Here is a 17,769-nt window from a genome sequence, read left to right on the forward strand (position 1 = left end):
CTATTCAAATGTCCTGAATTCTTTATGGTCCACATGGTTTCCCCTGTACTACAATTTGTACCAAAATTGAGAAGCAATTAATGAAAGTTCTTCCCATCATAATCATGATCTTTGTTTTAGTGGTTCCTATATCTATGTTAATCCATCAATAGTTGCAAATCTAATTAGTGCTTTAACTCTGAGAATAGTATTATTTAAAATAATTTTAAGAAATGGTATCTTATATGTTACTCCTTTTTATTACCTTACATTCCTCTCTACATGTAGTCACTTCTTTGCCTCTAGATCAGTGGTTCTCAACTTTCCTAAACTGTAACCCTTTAAAACAGGTTCTCACAGGGTGCTGACTCTAAATCATAAAATTATTCCTCTTGTGACTTCATAACTATAATTTTTCTGCTCTTATAATTGCAGTGTAAATATATGATATTGGTGAGATATATTATGGGACCCCTGTGAAAGGGTCCTCCATTCCCCTCAGGAGTCAGGACCCACATGATTAGAAATGATGTTTTAGATGATTTTTTGATAATTACAACTCCTTTTCTCATACGTAATCAGAAAGATAGAGGCTAGCTGCTCAGGGATTCAATGTCTTCTCCTTTTCCTAAGCACATGGGTAGCAAGTTTTTCCTTAAATCTGCTATATCTCTATCATGTGAGTTACAGTCAAGGGCATCAGAGTGATCGTGTTGGGAGTCACATCTGAGGCTGGTCCATGGAAACACTGACTTGTTCCCTTCTTGTCTTCTTTACAACCTACCCGCTCAACTGAACTAAACAGGATAATCTAATAATTCATACTTTTATCATATATCTTTATAATTTAAATGTTTTTGTACTTTATATAAATATGCGATCTTTTAATACATGTATATAGAGTACAATGTTTAATCACAGTAAGCATAACTTTCTCAGATGTTTATAATTGTTAATAGAAAGCATTGAAATAGTTTCCTATATGCAATTATTACACATATATGCCCCATTGTACAATAGCGCCAGAATTTCTTTCTGTGCAACTTTCTAACAGTTGATAAGTATGCTCATCCCTCCCTGGTTTTTCAAACCATATTTTAAAAGTAGCAAACCATGAAAATTTATAAGGTTACCTTCTAAAGAATTCTCTTCAAAATCAGAGTAGTTATCATCGGGGTGCCTCATTTCTTCAACACTATCAACAAATAATTAAACTTCTACCACACTAGATACACTACGTATCTTATGGCTAGTGTGTGACACACAGTAGTATTACCTATCACGGTTTTAGTATTTTGGGTATATAAAAATATATTTAATAAGACTGCTGTGATGAATCAAGCCAAGAAGCAGGCACTGAAAATTTGTGCAAGAAAGGGGAGAGGGAAGGGTAGACTTTTAAGGCAATGGCTATTGCTGTCTACCACACTGAAGGGTGCCTGGCAGTACCTCCATTACTGCAGATTGTCTACTTAAAAGGCAGGTCTCACATAACCTGCATCCCTGCTGTTTGCAAAATTCACTTTGAATATAGAATGCCAATTACTGGGACAGAACATGTCAAGATTTTGACAGGTGTCTAGAAAGTGATAATAATAATTTTATTTATTCATTTCTTTGTTTTAAATATCCTGGAGAATGAAAAAATGTTGACTAATGTAGCTTAAAAGGAAGAAATCACTGTGGCTCATTTACTCCACACACTGTCCCCAAAAGAATCCAAACATAAGCTGATACACTAATGGAGTTCAATATGAATTATACACGGACAAAATGATTATGGAAAGTCTGAGAAGTCAATAGCTACAGAAAATCTGAAAGAAAAGATAACTGGCACAAGTCCAAGAAAGGCTAAGAGACATGACAATGTTTTTATTTCTAGGATGGCAGGATATTTAGTAGCCCTTAGGTACCCATATTTAGTATATGGTAATCGATATTTCATTGCCATTTTTCAAAACGGAGAAAAACAAGCTATATTTCATGCATTCCTTAACCCTCGGGAGCACAGGTTGTCGCAGTATGCAGTCACATGTATATATGGGTTTTAATATTGATCAAATACAATTATATCATTTTATATTGCATAATTAGTTCTCTTTATAACTAGAAAAATGCTTATTGATGGAACCAATAATAGAAATTTGTTATCAACAAAAAATCTATTAGTCATGTTATTCTTATAGGGAACTTTCGGGATAGCATTTGAAATGTAAATAAAGAAAATAAAGAAAATAAAAATAAATATGACAGTCTCAGAAACACACACACACACACACACACACACACACACACAAACTTGCCTCAACCATTTATTTAATGTGTATGATAATAAAGTTACCTTGCTTTTTATAAAGACAAAGTTAATGGCTTATATATCACTTATCAGTTTTTTTTTTCAGTAAAATTAACAGTAAAGTTAGCAATAGAATAATCATACTGAAAATTTAGATGACAGTCATCTTCAAAGCATCAGCACCAATACAAAATTACATTATAATTTTTTTAAAAATCACAGTCCAAATCACACTGAAAATTTCTGATCTGAGGAGTAAGAGAAACCTTACAATAACAAAATTTCCATGTATTACTGTGATTTCTTTCAGCCACTATCTAGAGATAGAATCATACCTTTTTGAAGGCCATTTAATACATTGACTTTTAAATCATTTTTAAAACTGTGTTACATATATGCACATTTTAAACATGACTTGGAAAATGAATTATTCATATTGTTATAATATATAAATCATATATATTTTACATATATTTCACTTAAATTCTGAAACACGTAGATATTTTTATCTGCCATCTTACAGGGAGGTCAGTACTTGAGAAGAAACCTGAAGTGGCTGCAATGTAAACACAGATAGTCGAATTGCTATAAATTTGCCACTTCAGAGAAGTATGGAATCCTCCCTACATCCGATCCTAATCCCTGGTGGTTTTTTCTCTTTACACTATGCCTTTGGGATTTATACATGTCCATTCATTCTTTTCTCTAGTTCTGTTAAAGTTTGTATCTGCCCGGATGGCAGAGCCTGGGGAATGTGGGCAAGGGTGAAGAACGTGTATTTTCTTCTCAGAGAATGAAGACTTACTGAAGTATGGTGAAACAAAAAGTTAGAAAGTTGAACGTGTGGAGAGAGAATGGAGAGAAGTAAGAAATTCACACACAGTACTCTGGAAAAAGATGGATTGGTCAAATAAGGTCGTCTATGGTGTGTGTGTATCTGTGGAGAAAGAGAAAGAGGACAGGGTAGACAGGCAGAAAAATAATTAATCAATTTTGGTTTTAGAAGGAGGTTATTTGAATAAATACCAGATTAGTTTAATTTCTGAAAATTAATTTTTCTGATAAATGATGTTCAAAAACTTAACAAAATTGATTAAAATAAACTCAATGATGAGAAAAATGTGCAGATACCTAGACATTTTATGTTTTATAAAATGACTATTGGAGTGTATTACACAGAAAAATGAATAGGCCCTCTCCACTCACGCCTTTGACATTCAAAGACTAACTTAGCAGGTGATCATGAATTCAGTGTTCAGGAGCTTAAACAAAACAAATATAGGCCAATTATTCCCATATGTCATTATGCTGGCTGCTATGAAACAAAACTCTTCATGGCTATAAAATGGAATTATCCTAGGATTAACAAGCAGCTATAGCAGATGCACACTCTCCTGGTGCCAAGATTCAGGCCTAACCCCATCGTGTTTTAACTTCAAAACTGGAGCCAATAACTTCTGATGATAAACTTTATTAACCTATGGAATGGAGGTAGCTGGTGGAAGATTTGGCACATTATTACATGTGTGAAAGCAACTGCTCACTAGAAGAATTTCAATTAACATTAGTTAAACCACAACCGCTACTTCTATGAATTTAGTCCGCAGTTTTAAATATGCTTCTTCAATGTTTTATATGCATATAGATAAAATGCAGTTATTCAACTATGAAATAGGTACAGAGAATTATTATTAAAATGGATTGATTTCTTAGATATGTATCCCAGTGCTTACTCAACTAACTGTTTTCAGTTTGATCTCTAACAGTAAAGTCCTATACTAGATTTTAAAACTTAAAACTTGAAGGCAGAAAACTCCCCAGTCCCACTTAGAACAGTATACCAGGAGTGTTGGAGTCTGAATGGCCGTGTTTAAGTGGAGACTGCTTTAACTAGCATGCTCAGCTGAAGCAGATCCCCAGGAGCAGCATCCCGTCCTAGGAATGGAATGGAAGCTTCCCACAAGAAGCTAAACTCTTGAAAGCCTGAGAATTGCTGACCTACAGATACACACATAACACACACATGCTACAGGCAAATCTGAGGTAAATATATATTACGCTTAGCCTGGTAATGCATTTTTTTGGAAATGATTATTTCCTTAGCTCATTGTTTTCTAAAGGATGAGGCTCTCCTTAACTTCCCTCCTACAACTTACTAAGTCATGCCAAACATTCATCATTATTGTAAACACATTCCAATAAGATCTTTATCAGCTATTTAGCTGAGTTATCTGTTATCAGTTGTATGAGTAGATCTTGAAGGGCAGCTGCCCTTTTAGATCACTAGCAGTGATTTAAGAAGCAGGTAAGTTTTACAGTCCAGGATACCTTGCTTTATAGGCAACGTGAGTCTCATGGCCCTCATTGAATTAAGAGTCTGGCCCTGGTGGGCAAATAAGGTGAGCAACTTTTTCGCTACCTAGAGTTAAAAGGACAGGAAACAAACACAGTTTATTACATGCGGCCCTTCACATAGCAAATTCTGTTGCTATAGAACAACTACTATTTAATTTAAAGTAAAAACTAACCATAATATCGGAATCTGGTAATCTTTATTTAGAAACTACTATGCAAATTCAATCCTCTTGAATTGAAATGTAATACTGTACCAATAGTGCATAAACAGTTTTATCAGTTATCACAGAAGGATACAATGAAATCAGCTGTAGTAAGGTCCTAACTTCCTTCCCACTATAAGAGAATACTGATTGTATTGTAATGTTTACATCATGATGACATTGATGTGATTTCAATATATTGGGTATTTGTAGTACATGTGGCAGAAAGGCAGATGCTATGCATAGACTATCTCTTAGTTCAGTGGTGTCCTTTCAATAACTCATAACACGTATATTAGTAAGGGAAATTCCAACATTTTTAGTTCTCAAGGTTATATGCCAGGTACTCATAAAGGTTAGGTTATAAGTAGTTCCATTAAACCTTATCATTGGTCAGGAATTATTATTTGTATAGAGAAAACCTGCCAACTTATTCATATTCATATATATTCACATATATAGCAAAGATGACTAAGGCAAATATCTCATATTATTTTCCAATTTTCATTTCATCTAAGTTCTGATGCATATATCTACACAACTGATGACTTGCAGAAAAATGTTTTTAAGAGTAATGATACATAAATGAATATCACTATACTATATATTATGGTTTTACTGAGAGGTGCCAAATATGGTTCTCTTCTAAGTTCTTGATTAAAACATTGGGGTATTTGTCTAAATTTTTGCCTTTCCTTATTATCATAGGGCTAAAGAAAACACATCAATAGGAAGTAAAATCAGTCCTGCCATTAATAGTCAACAAGATTGTAAATAAGATTTCAGCTTTCTCAAATTCTTGTTTTCACATCTGTGCTATGGCTATGATAAAACCTATCTTGTGATAATAGTAACTAACATAAATAAGACACAGATTGAAATGTATCATTTTGTGAGTCCTCCAATATGCTGCAGTCTACCTGAGGAAACTTGCAAAATAATAAAGAGGATTTAGAAATGTTGAACTTACAGATTTAGTTACAGTTATCATTTTACTTGAGTATCAACTCATAATGGTAAAGCAACCACACATATTACACACAAAAGAACACACAAAGTATGTGCTTGACATGATATTTTTTAAGGGCCAATACATTAGGACTCTTTCTTCTTACCACAATATGATGCACTTTCAATCCAGATTCCTCAACTTCATTTGGGATACTTCACATGTAAGGATTCTACATCTTGAAACCATCATCATCAGGTTTCCTAAATAAAATGAAACAAAAATCTTGGGAACATGGAAAAAGTAACATTGACCAAGTTTCCATTTGGCTGCTTTTGTTTAAATTCTGAATAAAAATTGCGTATATATTTCCAGACTGTATTTCATGAGTCAAACTAATGTAATGCTCGCCAATGACATTATTGCTGGCAATTTCTCATAAATAATTTCATCATATGTGTTTTCAAACTCAATATGTATTCTTTAATAAGCATTCGGAAATATAATTAGAATATAAAATAATTTTTACATCAAACCATTTTCATTAAATTTAGTTTGAAACAAAATGTTCTAAATACCAGTAATAGCATAAAACTGATAACAAAGTATTAGAGAGATCAAATTATATTTTATGGTTACTGCTGGAAAAATATATAATTTAAATATTTCATCATTTTCTTCTCCCCCGCCCCATGTAAGAGAGTTCACACAGGGTTTTAAGTATGCAAGATAAGGTCTACCAATAAGTAACTATCACGGGTCCTACCATTCATTATCTCAAGGTATCTATAGATATCCTTCTAAGAGATGAATTTAAAACATATAGAACACTTCAATTTGGGAAGCAGATTCAGAAACTGATGATTTCACCTCTACCTCCATTTCTCCAAATCCAATATCCAAGGTTTAACCAGAGCTCAGCAATAGAACACAATTGGCAGCCTCCCTTCACCCCTGCCCGCATCTCTAGCAGGCCACACAAATCTTCCTGTCCAAAGATTTTCTTCCAGAATCCACCAGTCAAGTTTGACAGAGAGGGTAGTAGGGTAACAGAGCAGGTAGGCAAACTTCAAATGTTCCCCTCCTTCCTCACCTTCATGTTTAAAGCCCCAGTCCCATCCCCAGCTCTGTAGCAGAGCACCTGTGCAGGGGCCTTTCCTCGCTCCCTTTCCCAGTTCCCCGGAGACTAAGCAGATTCCGGTGCAAAGCCTAGCTTTTCTCTCTTCTGATGTTCTTCTCATAGCTCATTCCAATTCCTAAGTGTCAGCTTCCAGTATCTAGAAACATATGTTACCTGGAAGCCCCAGTGACCATACATATCAGTATCCCATAAAAATGTCCTACCAGGCAACAAAGAGCCACTGTGCTCTCCTAAGAACAAGAGAGGAAACAGAAACCAAGGAACAAAGCACCCACCTACCAAGAAAAGAGCAGGTATCAGTCCCTAGAAGTATAATCAGCCCAAATCCAGATTTCTAGACCCCACTATAAAACATAATCAATAACAGCCATGACAACACTGAGACAGGGCAAAACAGAGCAGAGATTCCTCCATTTTGTATTTCTGCTGTGGCCATTTTAGGTTGAACAAGAGTTTTATTTCATTGACAGAGCGTTCTATGGGAATTAATGCAATTCTGTTCAAGAATCTCAGGTCATGATGCCACTGCACTTTTCATTGTCTGTTTTACTTTTGGAAAGCTTCTTGCTGAAGCAGTTGAATTCAATACCAGGATGTGTTTTTGTCTTTAAATATTCATCCGCTAAATATTTATCACAACACTTGGGTCTGAAATACCTGGGTGTAGTCCTAGCTTGCTGGAATAAAGAAAGATTTTCAATGGGCTTTAAACTGTGTCTGAGTGGTCATCTCTGTTAGACACCTTGAAACAAAATGTCTAAACAAAAAGAAGAAAATAAAACAGTCCAAGTCCCAACAAAAGAAATAGAATCAATAAAGAATACATAAACTAAGGGAAATCTAGAAATGAAAAATGTAGAAACTCAAATAGGAACCTCAAAGTTATGCTTCAACAATGAAACACAAGAGATGGAGGAATATCTGGCATTAAAAATAATATACAAACAATAAATACCTCAGTCAAAGAAAATATTAACTCTAATAAAATACTGATACCAAGTATCCAAGTAACATGTGACATATTTAAATATCAGACCTAAGAATAATATGAATATAAGAAGACATGCAGGCCAAAGGCATAGAAACTATTTTACACAAAATAATAGAAGAAAAAATTTCCTAACCTAATGAAGGAGGTATCTATCAAGATATAAGAAGCATATAGAATACCAAGTAGACGAGATTAGAAAACAATTTCCTCTCAGTAAATAATAATTAAGAAATTAAGCATACAGATCAAAGAAAGTATATTGAGAGCTGTGATGGAAAAAGACCAAGCATCATTTGAAGGGAGAACTATTAAAATAACATTTGACTTTTCACTCTAAAAGCTAGAGGGGCTGCACAGATGTTCTCCAGACTCTAAAAGGCCACAGATTCCAGTGCAGAAAACTATACCCAGAAAAACCTTAAATCATAGTAGAAATAGTAAAAAGGACATTCCATGATAAAACCAAATATATTCAAAAATCTACAGATGGTGCTAGAAGAAAAGCTCTAAAGTAAAGTAGTTAATCACAGCCAACAAAACACAAGTAATAATAACCGAGGCCAGAAAATCAAAGGAAGGGAAACACAGACACACAGACACACAGACACACAGACACACACACACACGCACACACACACAGAGAGAGAGAGAGAGAGAGAGAGAGACAGAGACAGAGACAGAGACAGAGACAGAGACAGAGAGAACCAACAGAACTTCAGGAATTGACAGAAGACTCATTCCTATCTCAACATCTATGGTCTCAATTCCCCAATATGAAGATAGAGACTAACAGAGTAGAATCAAAAACAGGATCCACCCTTCTGCTGCAATCAAGAAACACTTCTTAGTATCTAAGATTGGCTATTGCCACAGGGTAAAAGGATAAGAAAAGACATCCCAAGCAAGTAGACCTAAGAAGCAAGCTGGTGTATCTATTTGTATGTCTAAAAAATAAACAGGGCCAAGTAGTGGGAGTGGGTGGGTAGGGGAGCAGGGGCGGGGGGGGATATAGGGAACTTTCGGGATAGCACTTGAAATGTAAATAAATAAAATAATAAATAAAAAATTTAAAAAATGGAAAAAAAATATATAACTCATGGGGCTGGAGAGATGGCTCAGTGGTTAAGAGCACTGACTGCTCTTCCAGAGGTCCTGAGTTCAATTCCCAGCAACCACATGATGGCTCACAACCATCTGGAATGAGATCTGATGCCCTCTGCTGCTGTGTCCTAAGACAGCTACAGTGTACTCACATATATGAAGTAAATAAATAAATATTTTAAAAAAATAATAAAAAAAGTTTTTAAACATGTAAAAAAATAAACAATAAACCAAGATTAGATATCAAGAAAACAATTATCCAAAATAAAAATTAGGCACAGATCTAAACAGATTATTGTTAGAAGAGAAAACTCAAATGGCTAAGAAACAATTAATGTTTAATATAAAAATGCCAGAAGGATATACAAATAAAAAATAAATTGAGATGTTATCTTACTCCTGTTAGTATGGCTAAGATCAGTAAATCAAGAAGCAGTTCATGATGGTGAGAACCTGGAGTAAGAGGAACACTTATCTGTTGCTAGTGGGAATGCAGACTTGTATAGACACTATGAAAGTCAGTGAGGTGTTTATTCAGGAAGATGAGAATCATTCTGCTTCAAGATACATCCATACCACTCAAGACCTTATACCCAAAGATGCTTTCTCCTACCACAGAGACACTTGTTCCACCATGTTCATTGTTGCTGTGTGCATAAAAGCCAGAAATTGGATGTAACTCAATAAATGAATGTGGTCTATTTTACAATTGAGTATTACTTAGTAATAAAGAAACACATAAAATTTGCAGGTAAATTAGTGAAAATAGAAAAAAAAAAATAATCCTGAGTGAGACATCTCAGATCCAGAAAGAGAAATAAGATATGGCTTGTGTGTAGATATTATTTGTAACTAAACAATAAACATCTGTAGAACCACAAAGGTTAGGTGCCAGCCCACATCTGCTTCTTTTCCCTTAGGGTATCCAGGTACCACACTGCTGTGCACCAGACTGAAATGGAAGAATGAAGCTCAGCAGGGCGAGTGGGTTAGACAGGATCTCGGTTGTGAAACAGCCTTCACTGGAAATGCTTTTCAGTGAAACACTGTTTTTATTGGGTGTGAATATTGTCTACTGTAGTGGGCAAGGGTTTTTGAGTGAGTTTACATCATTGGCTGGGGCCAAGGTGGTGGGAATGCTTTGTTTGAATGAAGAGGAATTCCAGGTATTAGGTTCCTGTCCATATAGAGAGGTGTAACCTGTAATCTGGCCATCATGCTATGCGACTAACTCAAGGGTGGTAGTTATTGGAGTCTTAAGGCTTCTGTGTGCTGAGACATGCAGGCCTAGAACGAGAAGTAAGCAGTCCTGTTCCTTCTGGTCTCAAGACAAAATTTCCCAGTTTGGACATGAGTCAAACCCACTCTTGGCCAGACTGATTCCCTTGGATACAGGACTTTCCGGCCCTAAAAATTAGGTATAGGACTAAGGGCCAGGTAGAGCTCATTTGGAAAGGGAAATGCAATAGATAGTTATGGATGGCTAGAGTAGGAGACTGGTTGGATAGGGCCAAATTGGGAGGTAGAGGGGTGGATGCATCTGAGTGGCAGAATATGGGGAGAGCTGAAATTGAGGATTAATGTGTTAACTGAATACAGAAGAAGCTTCTGAAAAATATATGCATATAATATGAACAGCATGCAAATGAAAGACCCACATAGTTGAGGAGACAGAGTCCCAACTGTACATCTCATGGCAAATAAATGAGACCTTCAGTACTTATATAGGGTTAGGTCTAACTAAGGTGTTGGCTAAATAGGTCCCATAGCAAGACATAAACAAGCAGGATATTGCCAAAACGATAGGTTGCTCTCTAGAAACTGACAGCCAGGCCTCATTTATAAAGATGACACCTACAGAATTCATTGAACCCGGAAAAGGGTGAGCTGGTACAGGATGGTACTCAATAAGGTACCAAAGGAAAACTGAAAATACCAACCCAGCCACAAACTCTTTGATCTCCAACAGTGTCCTACTGAAAGATATGTTAGTGTAATCATGGCACAAATATTGTGGGAATAACCAAGCAATATCTGATTTGCCTGCATGTCCCTCCATGAGATGGAAAGTGTACCCAGCACTGTTTGAGTGACCAATATTGTGAGACTGGGTAACCCGGAAACCAAGTGTAAAAGCAAAGACTACTTATCTAAAAATAAAACAAAATCAGTAAATAAAATATCAACACAATGACTTCCATTAACATTCTATTACATTCACAAATCAGTGCCTTGCTCACCCATCGTTAGAGAAGCTAGTTTGATAACACATGGAAACAATTACATCATGTAGAGAGTGAGATACATTGGAACACTCATCCCTAAATGGGATTTACCCACAAAATCGCTCCCATCTAGCTCAGGGGACCTCTACGACAAAAGTTGAAAGAGGGTAAACAGTTGAAGGGCATCAAGAAAAGAAGGCCCACTAATTGTATTGCTTCATATATGAACTGAGGAAGTATGCACAAGGCTTGCACGGGTCTGCACCAGTTGGAGTCCTAGAGCTGAATGGAAGAGTGGAGACATGCTTCCATCCAGACCATGCTCCAAACAATATCCACTAGCAAAACAAATTAGTTTTCTCCAAAGTAGTCTGAGTAGGAAACAAACTATTTAATTTAGTCCACACGCAGCAGTAGACAGACAATAGGAAATCAAATCAATGGAATCTTTGTAGGTTCCTTCCCTTATAATCTCATGTCAGGGTTCTTGATTCACTTTTTAAATTTTATCCTTCTAAAAAATTATATGTATGCATATAATTTATATAAATTGCATACATTTATATAAGATTAATATATGAATATATTTGTCTTTAAATATTAAATAGTATACATTATACTTTATATACTATAATCTATATTCTCTATTATATATTCTACATTATGTATTATATATTATACATTACATTATATATCATATATTATATATCATGTCATAATGTATTAGATATTTATCATGTATAATATATCATATATTAAATATTTATAATATAAATATAAATATTCTTTTTACATCTATTTCTTCCTTCTTCTTACATTACAGATGTATTGCATATATATTGTAGTTTTCAGTCAGTCCAGTGTTTTTATGGGATTCTTGAGTATGCTAATGAGTGGGTCTTTGTTTCTTGTGCCTGCTCTTGGACACTTTTTATTTCAATTGTTTTTTTTTGTTGTTGTTCTTTTTCTGATTCTGACAAGGTAGTTTTTGTTTTATCTTATTCTGTTACTATGTTGTATTTTATTGTATTTTATTTTTATTCCATAAAAGTCTGTTTTCTAATAAAAGACAGACAGAGCATGGATCTGGATAGGGAGGCACTAGGAGGAGTACATGGAGAGAAAACCAAAATCAGAATATGTTACATAAAAATCCTTCTCAAGTATCAGTGAAAGAACGAAACAAACCACCACCACCAACAACAACAACAAAAAACCCACCTATAAGATACTATTATAGTAATCTGGTTGTTTTGTCATTCAGTTTAATAATTATCAGGAATAAATTGTTTTCAGATAAACATTTTTCTTTATAAGCAGAGATACTATATGTAAATTTACCAGGGATTATTTCTTGTTGTCCAGTTTTTCAATTGTTATTTTAACACTTCTATGTCAATATTAATCTCTTTTTCTTTGTATATTTTTGTCTCCTTCCATTTCTTCCTTTTCTCTGTTGCCTTTTGCACCCCCCCCCACACACACACAAAAGCACACTCATAGACACAGATATATCCAATCAAGTAATTCAGGATAATATTCAAAATTACAATGTAGTCATATAAATGTCAATGATGTCATTGTAATTCCTCAGCCTACGTCTATATACTTTAATAGCTATTAGGATTTTATTAAAATAGAGACTTCTGGAAATAATGGCTATGCAAATAACAGTAATGATATAGTGAACAATGTGATTGGGTGAAACCTCTTGAATTAAAGTAGGCATGATATTGTGATCAATATTTAATTAGTTAATTTGGAACAAAGTCTGTTCCATCACTATTTTTTAATCTTTCTGAATTTCTATTTCTGCAAAAGAAACAATACAAGATTCAGAAGTTTTTATTACACTAGATGGCAGAGTGGATTGTTTTCCCAAAAGTAGAATATGAAAAAAAAATAGTGCCCAGTGTATATTAAATAATATTGACATATCAAATGCACTTGACAGATTAAATTTAGTAAAAGAATTTGAACAAACAAGGTCACTCTAAGTAAACACTACCTTTTCAGTAAAGGGGAGTTATGGTTTCTGTGTTCTTAAACTCTCGTGAGCTCCATATCCTCTTTGAGATTCTACAAACCTAGTTAGTCATTTGCCAGCTGGCTTCCTTTAATTTCCATATTAGGTAACATAAAAGAAAGATTAAGCAAGCAGCAACTGCAGAAGGGGAATGGTTGAAACTTGGCTGCTTGTTGATGGCTGCATTTCTTTTCAACCATCCTTCACCCTCAGGCTGAGCTCAGTTTATGTACAGACTTTTTAAAAATCCTCCAGACAATTGACTCATCCCACCCTACCAAAAGTGCCTGCAGGTCCTTCATCCCCTTCTGATATTTCTTTCTTATTTTATTTTATTTTATTTTATTTTATTTTATTTTATTTTTTGGAGTTCTTCAACACAATAACTATCTGCATAATATCATCTTCAAAACTGTACACTAGAGTTCTGAAGGGACCATTTTCCAAGTTCCAATGAAGAGGCCCAGGTCTCACTCACTCTCAGTTTACACAGGAGGACTTCCCCATCCTGCACTCTTTGTAGAACCTTTTTGGCCTGGTTTTCACTTTAGTTTCCAAACTGCACTGTAACCCATCCTTTATATTAAAATTTACCCAGTAGAGTAGACGATCTCATTGCTATTTCTCTCATTGAGCCCTTTGAAATATCTGGATTCAGTTTTAATTTGAGGGCAAAAAGACTTGAAAGATAAAATAAGGAATCTTACTCTTTATGTACTTGTCATTGATTTTACAGTGTAATCTACAGAACACCCAATGAAACAGATCGATGTTTCTAATTATTTCATTAATTAATAAGTGATTAATATTCTTGAATCCTTACAATGTGTGTTCACTTTTTGTATATATATATATTATTTTTTACTATTAATAAAATTTGAGGATGTGGACTTCATCCAATCCACTTAGTGGATAGAGGACTGGAATTAAAGTTAAATTATTATGTCATATGGTTAGTACAGAGCCTCTCTATTGCAAGCTGAACTATTGATTTACTGACTGCTGTGGAGGGACGTTCCTCCATCTCTTCCTCCTGTGGATCCAGCTGCTTCATGCTCTGGAAGATCGTGTTATCATTTTTAAACATCCAATATGTTTTTCAAGACTGTAGAGCATTCATTTCACCCAGACATTCTCTTACACACACCGCCAGAGAACTGTATGAGCACTGTGGGGGACAGAGAGAGTCACAGTGTGGAAAGGAAAACACAAAACAGACACTAGGAGAACCCAAGCCTCTCTGGATCTCACTCTTATATTTAAATAACAGGATTGGTGTTTATCTAAACATTTCAGTGACTGAGGATGTGCACTTGAACAGCAAAAGCACTAGTGTTCTAATCTGAACCATGTCTCTTTTCAATCTTTTTTGTTCTTAATTTCTTCACATATGAAATCTACCCAGTGATGTCATGATAAACAATTTAAAAAATGGCTGTGGTTATTCTTGACACTCATCCAAGATATCAAAACAGCCATAGTTTTCCCTTTAGACCACAAAGGAATGTATCTTTAGAGGACCAAAACGTTTAGTGTCTCATGAGATTGAGAGGAAATGGCGTTTTAAGGGATTGGGAAGAATGAGGGTTAAAGAATGCACAGAATATGAAAGTATAAAGGGGAACACTGGGAATTAAAGACCATAACCAGCGGGCAAAGGGAAATGGAAGAGATGAAGGACTAGGAGAAGATCTGGAAATGCCACAAGAAAACTTGTTACTTTCTTCAATGTAAAAAATAATAATAATAAAGATAATAGTTTCTAAGAGTATAATCATTAATAAAAATTAAAACATAGGGATGATAATTCTTGATTTTTAAATATTGGGGAAAGCTTTTATGGTAAGGAAATATCCTAAATGAACAAGTTATCAATGTGCTGCAGGAGTACATTTTTAAAGTCAGAAACACAAAACCATGTGCATGACTTGGGCAATGGTTTCATGAACACTGAGAGGGTCTTCTCATGTCTCTTAACAAAAATAATCCCAGTAAACTGTGTCCAGAGCCAAGCCTTCCGGGTCTTTCTAGACTCCATCAACTTGACCATCTAGATTGGCCATATCATTCCTCTTAAGATAATAATTGCTGACTAGGTTATTTAGAAACAGAAAGTTCAAAATCAGATGAGCTGTGGTTGTAAAACACAACCTGGTCTATATTAGTATGATAAAAATAATTGCTCAATAATGGTTTTAATGGTCATTTTTTTTTTTTGACAATTTGATGTTCAGGATCAGGGTGTCATTTCATCATCAAGAGAATGAATGTAACTATGAGTATTAGGAAAAGAGGACATGAAGCTAAATTTTTCCTAGTTATAATTCTGCCATTGAGCTTTAACTTTTGAAGGGGGGGGAGGGCATGAAAATACATTTAACAGTGAAAGGAAAAATTCCATGTAAGCCATAGCAACTTCAAAATGGATGCTCTATCTTTACCGAAGATTTTTACACACACACACACACACACACACACACACACACACACACACACACTATTGGTCTAGTTTATGTTAGTTGGTGATATTTATTTTATTGCATGTAAAAAAATTTTAAATCAGAAAATTTAAAAGCCAGATTTTAATGAAAAGACTGCACTAATTTGTAGGCTCATTCTGTCTTCCTGGCAGAAATACCAACTGCCAATTTTGGGTGTGACCATGTTTTACCATGCAGAACCAGCAGAGTTTTCAGGTGACCACACCAGAAGTGCTGAGTCAAATGTGCTCACCACAGACTGAGAAACAATAGGATGAATGAGGTCCAAGTCACTTAGCTTTCGCTTGGTTCATCATGCCATAATAGATTGCAGGTAACTGGCTCAAAATCATATAACATTTATATATATTAATAATAAAGTTAAATTTCTTACAATTCAATATGTTTTAGCATAAAAAATTAAAATAGTCATAAATCCACAATATGACAAACCAATAACTGGCACATTTTATGAATGATAATTGTGATTTTCAAAACAAAATAGTTGACGAGGAGTTTAGGTGTGTTCTACACTGTTTGGTGAATTGTGCTAAAGGCCTCCTTAACACAAGACATCTGGCTTAAATCTATATTTAGTCTGTGTGATATGTGTTAGTTGAAACATATGAAAAACATGCAGGATGATAAAGTCATGTCAAAGACAGGAACATTTCCATGTGTTTTTATAATTATTTATTTACATTTCAAATGTTATCCCCTTATGATTTCCTCTCCAGAAACTCCCTATCCCATTCTCCCTCCCACTGCTTCTATGAGGGTGTGCCCACCTACCCACTTACCCATCCTGCCTCTTCGCCCTAGAATTTCCCTGCACTGGGGCATACAGCCTCTCCAGGTCCAAGGGCCTCTTCTCCCATTGATGTCTGACAAGGCCATCCTTTGCTACATATGCTGCTGAAGCCATGGGTCCCTTCATGTGAACTCTGTGGTTGGTGGTTTGGTCCCTGAGAGTGCTGGGGAGTCTGGTTGGTTTATATTGTTGTTCTTCCTATGGGTTACAAACCCCTTCAACTCCTTCAGTCCTTTCTCTAACTCCTCCATTGGGGACCCTGTGCTCATTCCAATGGTTGGCTGCAAGCATTCGCCTCTGTATTTGTCAGATTCTGGCAGAGCCTCTCAGAAGACAGCTACATCAGGCTCCTGTCGCGCAAGCTCTTTGTATCTGCAATAGTGTCTGGGTTTGGTTTCTGTATATGGAATGGATCCCCAGGTAGGGAAATCTCTGAGTATGTTTTTAACTTATTATATCTTTCATTGATTGTGTGAACCTTCCAGGGTTAGTGGATTATACATGTTAAATTGCATTGTAAAATAGTAAACAGGAATGAACAATTTCTTAGACTGTTTTGTTAAATTACTCCTGTCATGTTATTGGATTCTATGTAAATACAAATTTAGTCATCAAGCACTGTCCACGTGGACAATACAGCCATATGATATGATTAGCATCCTCAAGAATATGAAATATGGACTATCAAAATCATCCTTGCCGATACCATCACTAAATATCATCAGAAAAGGTTGCCCTTTCAAAATTAATGTCAAAGTTGTAATAGAATCAAAAGCATTTCAAGGTTCTGATATTTACATAAATGTTAACCCAGATAACTAGCAATTATGACACCATAGTTACTGTCCTTGGTTCTGTATCTCCAAAATTGCAATTTCCATAACTTTTACATGAATATCACTCTCATTTTTATACTAAAACTTAACAATGAAAAAGTGTTTACTTAAGTTTGCAACTCAATTACACAAGCTCCCTTTGACTATGACAACATTCTCCTTCAGTTTATAGCCAGAGTGCTTCATGAACACTTCACATATCATCACAAAGAATATTAAGATTTCCACCAAGGACAAGATGTAAAATAATTTTGCTTTATCGAGGACATTGCTAAGGCAACTGCATGTTGTGTTTATTCTCTTCAAATAAATAATGGTGAATAATACCGTGACTTGCTATTTGTAACTACCAACTTGAATTGTGCTACAGCTTCAA

General features: G+C 35.2%; 1 protein-coding gene across 3 annotated transcripts in view; it reads right to left on the reverse strand.

Moving 5' to 3' along the window:
• The window catches only part of Lingo2 (leucine rich repeat and Ig domain containing 2), a 1,146,745-nt gene that overhangs the window by 921,721 nt on the left and 207,255 nt on the right, over window positions 1-17,769 (reverse strand). For all 3 annotated transcript variants that reach the window (XM_029533363.1, XM_021222170.2, XM_029533362.1), the window contains exon 2: window positions 5,949-6,045. The gene's annotated coding sequence lies outside the window, so the exon portion shown is untranslated. The remainder of the gene's footprint in view (window positions 1-5,948; window positions 6,046-17,769) is intronic.

The sequence above is a fragment of the Mus pahari genome, chromosome 22 (genome assembly GCF_900095145.1).
Source record: "Mus pahari chromosome 22, PAHARI_EIJ_v1.1, whole genome shotgun sequence".
NCBI lineage: Eukaryota > Metazoa > Chordata > Mammalia > Rodentia > Muridae > Mus > Mus pahari.